This window comes from Pollicipes pollicipes, unplaced genomic scaffold (genome assembly GCF_011947565.3).
Source record: "Pollicipes pollicipes isolate AB1234 unplaced genomic scaffold, Ppol_2.1 Scaffold_3447;HRSCAF=4054_pilon_pilon_pilon, whole genome shotgun sequence".
Taxonomy (NCBI): domain Eukaryota; kingdom Metazoa; phylum Arthropoda; class Thecostraca; order Pollicipedomorpha; family Pollicipedidae; genus Pollicipes; species Pollicipes pollicipes.
The window spans coordinates 23,105,047-23,112,267 of record NW_023596297.1 but is presented as its reverse complement, the minus strand read 5'-3'; the positions used below and the strand labels follow the sequence as shown (position 1 = coordinate 23,112,267).

The 7,221-nt window shown below is 43.4% G+C and overlaps 1 long non-coding RNA gene across 1 annotated transcript; it reads right to left on the bottom strand.

Annotated features, from left to right (window-relative positions):
- Positions 1 to 1,092: 1,092 nt before the first annotated feature.
- Positions 1,093 to 1,942, bottom strand: LOC119092054 (uncharacterized). The gene is made up of 2 exons (XR_005093491.1): positions 1,894 to 1,942; positions 1,093 to 1,596 (listed from the first exon to the last, which is right to left on the bottom strand). It is a non-coding gene; the product is annotated as an uncharacterized LOC119092054 (long non-coding RNA).
- Positions 1,943 to 7,221: the final 5,279 nt, after the last annotated feature.

Genomic DNA, 7,221 nt, shown 5'->3' with positions numbered 1-7,221 from the left:
AGCCGTTGTAATAAAAACATGATGAAGCTTAGTTTTGGCTGGTGCCAACTTGTGTTTTGGTTCAATTCATTTGTGTCAAAAACGAAGTTCTTTCTGCTCCCCACACAAAAAGTTAGTATCTTCCGCATGGTTTGCTGACAGACAGGGCCATCCAACCCAACCGCAAAAATAAATATCCACCATGCCCACCAACGTACAAATTTAAATGCGAAATAGTTCACAGGAGGTCTGCATGAGAACTCGGTTTCGAAGGGCAAAACCACGCTACCAAACACCTCTGTATTAGCTGTGCCAGATCTGTCCCTAACCTCTGTTCGGCAGGATAATGTAACGCGGTGAAGTAGTAAAGCTGAAATGGCATACATGGGGGTTTGCCAGGGTAAACTGGGGGTTTAACAGGGTAAACATGTCTGTAAAATATGCTCCGTGCTTCAATTTGTCTCTTTTATTCCCTATGAATTCTTCACTATTGGGTGCATATCAGTCGTGATTGGGCGGCTGGTACATTAATCCAGTTTATGTATGAAGTATATGCAAGTTTGCAGTTGGAAGATTTTGCAGAAGAATTGGTCCACAATTTAAGTCATAGATGGCATATTTAAAGATTGTCGGAAAGCAAGGAACTATGGAGCTGTATGACATTCGTAGCAGACCTAAAAAAGAGGAATTAAATAAATATGAAGACTTGGAAGTCTTGATCAAATTTTGTAATCAGCTCATTTTACCAAAAATCTGTGGAAAGGGGCGCTCAAGTGGTAATATTCAGCTTTTAGATTTCACTTAGAGGGCATTTCAGGAACTTTCACTCCTACATTTGGGAGAGGTGCAATTTAGTGGTCAAGTTTCTTCAGGTAAAAGATATACGTGAAGTAACATTCTTTACCATGCTTTGCTGGCGTTTGTATCAGGCTTTGCTTTCCTGGTGTGCTGTTTGCGTGATGTGACCCAAGCAAATTATATATATATATATATATATATATATACATATATATATATATATATACATTATATATATATATATATCACTTTTTTCATTGTGATGTATTTCAGTTGCCATCCTCAACGGCATGAGCTATGAACACACATAATTGCTATGCAGATCACCTGTTGCGTTTATTTGAAGCAGTCGTACAATACATGGACAACAGGAATATTCATGTCGCTTGACACCACTGCTGATCAGGCAGGGTTTTGGTATTGATATAGATAACTCAGTGACAGTTCTGGAAATGTTCATGCCGTTGTCGAATCCGAATAAGCGAACTGGGTAGACGTTATGTCCGTAAGTAGGTAGGCATATCATCAGTGATGTTTGCGAGGGCAGCGTCCGATGGCACTCCTGAGGCTGTAATAGGCTCCCACAGCTTTGTAACCACCGCAGGGGCAATAGTTGTAACCACCAATGCGGGGACCACCGTACGGGCACCGGCTTCTGACACCGGAGTACGAGTTTGAATAGCCAAAGCTTCCGCGATAAGGACCGTAGTTGTTGTATCTTCTGGAAAGACCGAACAGACCTCCGTAGGCTGCATTATGCTTTCCTTGCCAGCCTCCATCTGCGGCGGCCAACGCCACCAGGCAGAGCAGGATCGTAAGCTGCAATCAGAAGTGCAGCTCCATGTTAAACGCGGTCAGGTCACGAACGGTTACAGCCAGTGTGTTCACCATAGCTCCTCGGTTGACATCATGCCTTTTGAAGTCAAGACCAACGGCAGTAACGCTTGATCATCAGACGGCATCACGTGAGCGCATACCCAAGAGGGTTGCTTTGGGATGACAATTGAAAAATGACAGGTTTACGCATTCTCTGGCGATTTAACAGCGCTCATTACATGTAATAGTTCGCTGGATGCGAAGCGGCAGCATTTGCAAAGATGCTCTATCAAAGCGTACCTTCATGTTGCGAGGTCGTTGGGTGTGCTTCTTCGCCGAGCTGTCACTGCTAAGTAACTTGCTCACACTCTGCACCTGGCCACTTATATACCGGTTCGGCGGAACTGTTTGCTTGTGGGAACCATGTGTTACCTAATATTTCGTCTGACACGGTTAGTCGTGTTCCATTTTGCAGCGATTTCTACGCATTTCTGGATCTGCCTGGGCTTGTTGTAAGCATGTTTTTGTACATAACTCCCACGAGCTTGCGTAATGGTGTCGCTTATATCGACTTCGATCATCAACAGAGCTTTCAGCGGTGACTTTGCTCTGCCTGAGATTCAACACCTGTTGAATTGACGGTCATAAAAAAGCGGCATCGTGGGTGCTTCCTGCTATTAACTAGTGGCGTGATTGAACTTTTTTTAAATACTGTTCATGATTGATCAGGCATGGGGTGTCAACGAGGGCTGTGCATCAATGTGGTATGATATATTTCAACTTAACCTTTTTAAACTCCATGAAGGATTATTTTTTTAAAGTTGGCGTTTCGTTCAATAAGTCCCGGAAGTTTGTGGTCGTTCATCGGAGATTCAGCGAGGATCGACTGTCCCTTAGATTTTTGTTGCATTCAGCATAGTAATGGAGTAAACGGTGCTTAGCACAAACGTATTCTTGTGCGCATGGCACATTACGCCTTACAACGTAATACGCACTACTCCCAAAGCCATATACTCCACGTTAACGAAGTGTCCGTTCAAAACTATATCAAGTCTTAAATGTAATAAGCACTTCGGAACTCAGCTTGCGCTTAAGCAAAACGTCAATGCTCCGACACATGGCCCACACAAGCTCACGCTACAAGCACTTGTGAGCAGAGGTCAATTGCAGGCTCTGAGTGCCTTCTGATTGGATGCGCTGCTGTAACGTGTTTCCATTCACAACTTTGTCACCAAATAGCTCGTAAAAGTGCCCATTTTTGTCAACGGGTTTGACATGATAGACGACACATCTGCGCAAGAACCGTCTCAGAAGTTGCCATTAAAACCAGATACTAAAAAACAGGAAATATTGTATAGAGCCAATCGAAAATAATCATAAACAGAACGTTTATGTGTTTAACCTGGCAGGAGCCAGCCAAAAAGAGACGAAGATGTGCTACTGGTTGTCCTCCTGGAGGTCCTTACCGGATATTAACAAATGTTTGGGGATATGCGCCACCGTCTAGAATGGTCGTGAAGATTGAGACAATTGTTGAACCACGTGTTCTCTGTAAGAAAGACAGGGGGATTGCTAAAAAAACATGTCGGACGATTTTACGAGGGGTTACAGTGCAGAATGTTATGTATCTTATCTTTAAGATAGTGCTTGGTGGCTAGGTATGCTAACATATTTCTTTGCACTTAACTTTCGAAACTTTTCAAAAAGATTCGGTGGCATACCTGGGGCAGACGTAACAAACATGATGTCATATCTTGACTACATCCCTTTCAATAGCTTTTGAGTACTTACAGAGCTGTTCCCTGGTACCTGGTGATATTCCGTCACTAACACGCACCCGAGTGGCCGGTTGGATACTCTTCGCTCGGGTGAGCAGATCAATTCGCCCCCCCCCCCCCTCTGAGATCTCAGGAACTATGGGAGATAAAGACACCAAATTTACAGGGTGTGTTGACCTGTACGTAAACTCAGCTAGGTAAAAGTTTGAGGTTCCTACGTCACGACCTCTAGGTCAGATAAGGTCAAACAATGCCAAATTCCAGGTTGGTCCTCAAGGGACCCTTCGAACCTAGGTAGCTGTTTTGAGCAAAATGTCACATCATTATAAGAAAACGTCATCATCTAAGGTAGGTAGCCTTGTTTCACCTTTTGAAGGTCATGGTGACTAAAATCATACAAGACTGCTTTGAGTTTTGCATTTGGATAAGCGACACAGATTACGGTAGGCAGTATGTTCCTAAACATGAAATCTCGACCTGGGTCATTCTAGGTCAAGGCCCTATTCTGGCCTTCAATAGTTCCATGGAGGGCGTGTAATGTGGTTTCTGTTATCAATAAATTCGAAATGAGCATAAGAAACTACCCCATACAGCAAACAAGCAGTACAGTAATAAAGCAGGTTGGTTCTGACCTTGGTCTGACCTTCATACCTGACCCTAGGTCAATTTAATTTGTTCATTCAATTGCTGTGCTGCCGAAGAAAGCATCTCAGAGATGTATGGCTTCGTCTAACACTCCGCTATTAGATGAGATTGAACGATTCCCTAGAAATTGCCTTCGCTGAAACCATGGCTTGATTTTGGTCTGCCATAGGTCAGCGACCTTACAAGGTACATCCAAATTTGTGATATCAGACGATCCACTATTTAATTGTCTACAGATAAGCAAAATTTGGCGCGGCTACACCGCGCCGTTCGGAAACCATTTCGGAAATACCTTCGGAAGGGAGGGGGTCAATGTGACTCCCGCCCGAGCGCCCGTTAAAGGCAATGTTCATATTTAAATATATCGGAACAGGCACCAATGAGCAAACAAGCAGTACAAAACCATGTCCGCTGCTTCTCATCGGTTATTCAGTACATAGACAATGGACCTGATTGCTGGTCCTAATTAGTTCTTTTGACGACATTAAACCCTGCATGCTGATTTTAAACATTGTTTTTCCGACGCAACCCACTGACTTAAGGCTATTTGTCTCGAAGTCATATAAGTCACCCAGGATAGCCTGCATATTTCTGCTCTTATGCTTACTTAAAGTCATACCGCAAGCAAATCAATACTTCATGAGCAGGTCGGTCAAGTACTGCCATCGCTATATGCGTTTTAGTGCGTGATTTCTGGTCTCTTGTCAACATAGTCATGGAATCTTGTGGTCACACGTGTTTAGAGGTGGTGGAGAAATTATTGGATACGAAAGAAATCGAAGGCACTGGACAAGAAACAGGGCATATTGACAGGTCCACTGTGAAGGAAAGAAGACATGTTGCCGGTTAATCTGGGGATATTGTGTCAGAGAACCAATTTTGGCAAGCCTGCAGACATTCCATTATCCAGCCTTAGAGTAAAGCTTATTTTGTAGGTGCCAAATGCGGATGTTGTAACCATGGGTACAAGATTGCATGTGTGCAGTAAATTGCCAAGTTCGCATGCCTGCGTTCCCAATGTTCCATTCCACAAAATGTGGCGGATGTCGGTAGGATCTCATGGGGGGACGGTTGCAGCAAACAACTGAAAGTTCTGAAATAACTTCCGAAAATGCAAATGCATCCGGTTTCCTTATATGCATCACATGTAAGTAACACCAGGGTGCACTTTCATATTCACTTGGGTAGCCCTAGAACCCCAACTTTTAGACGAAAGATGGCTAGGTACTTCTACACAAAGCGTGGGTAACGGCTTTTCTGCTAGAACTCCCAGATTATTTTGAGAAAAAAAACTGTGCGACTGAAGGACGCCTTGCTGGACCTTGAAAATGAAAATGACAAGAATATTAAATTCAAATTCTGGTTCCTCCTGTCTGCTTTGCATCAATCTAAACCAGGTGTTGGCTCTCGATAGATCTCAGCTTAATCATGAGCCGCATGTTGGAATCAAATCTTGGAATCTGAATCTGCATGCAAAGACGCCTGTATGCTCCAGACCGAATTTTTTGTTTTTTGCTGGATCTTCCAATATGATGCCAGTTTTGGACCTTGGATCTTGCTGGGTCTTTTGATACCACGCCTGGTTGTTAGGTTCTTATTGGGTCTGAAACCAGATAGTGGTTCCTGAGAATCTTGATGCGTCAACGAGGGCTGCTGCGTCAATCTTGGGTCATCCTGCCCGGATCAGAGTGCTGGTGTGCGTTAAGAATGATGAAGTGCTTTCCGTGTCAAGGGTGGTGGGGGGGGGGGGGGGGGACCATTGCATGATGTATCTTTCTAGGGGCCTCCAGCTCGGCCGGGGGCCATCCGGGTGCCGACAGAATGTCAGCCGGTGGGCGTAAAGGCCCTTCACGCGCTGGGACATAAAGGCTCTTCAACCCTTGGCCGGAAACAGTAACACGTCCCTGGTTTTCTTCTCACGGGCCCTTGCTCGGATAAAGGTAAGGGGTCTCACTAGTCTTCAAAACAGTTGATCGAAATGAGGTCAAAAACGAAACAAGGCTAGACCACGTTTGCCTGAGAACATCCATCCTTCTGCAGAACCACATCGTGAAATCACTTGCGAAACAAATTACATGAAAGGTTTCGGGCTGCTTCGTTTGTAATCTCAACGGCAAGAACAGCGATGCTATCATTTGTGGGCCTGGACACCATATAATCCGGCGAATGAAGGCGCCTAATAAGACATCTGTAACCGCATCTCTTCCAGCTTCACCATTGCATTTCAGCACCAGTTCGCGGTGCTATACATGCTCATGTGCTCCTATTGTTAATGTAAAAAGCGTGCAAGTAAAATGTCTACCATGGCTGTCTTTTATACGTGAGAATTCATTTTCTCAAACGTTCATCAGACCCGTCATCATTTTTGTCTGTTCGTTGGTCACAGCGTATTGTTTACAGCGCGGCAGCGACGCGCGACCTTCGGAGACTACAACGCCAGGTCTCGGGGTTTTAGTTTCTAAGACTTGCGAGCGCGCATGCTCAAAACCGTGCACATCATTTTGTGAGCAATTCGTTCAGACTAAACACGGATATTCCCGGATGAGGATGGGTCGCCCATGTCTATGCTAATAGTTGTATCCTTACAATCTACACTAAACGTTCACGGTGTATTCAACACCCGTGCATGTCAAAAAACAAAACAAAAAAGCGAAAAAGGTTCTAAGTTCCATTGGTTTAGAAAAAGTTCACTTAGCCGTTTTTAAATGAGTAGCGCTGGCAGTTTATTTCACGCAGTTATTAAACGCCTTCTTTTTGCAGTTAACTGAGTTAAAATCATAACTGCGTCTTCAGATACCTTCTCTACCTCCTGAGACTGATGTTATAAAAAGAAAGCCACTGTTGGCAAAAAATAAGCCATCGAAAAAATACGGCACTCTTCCAAATGTTCTCAAAAAGAGGATGATTCTGTAAATCTGACTTTTTTCTCATGCTGGCGTGTTTTTCTGCTGACACATTTTAACAGACAGCTCGTCTGCCGTAATGTGAACCGGATTAGGTAATCTTTCACAAGTTTATAGGTTAGCAAAATGACATTAAATTTGCAAAATCGATTGTCATTATATATATATATATATATATATATATATATATATATATATATATATATATATGTCTACATGTTGATATTACTAAATACGTAATGTATATTGTGCGACGAATTTGAAATGCAAAAAATAAAGCTGTGCCTTACAAGTAAAACCTC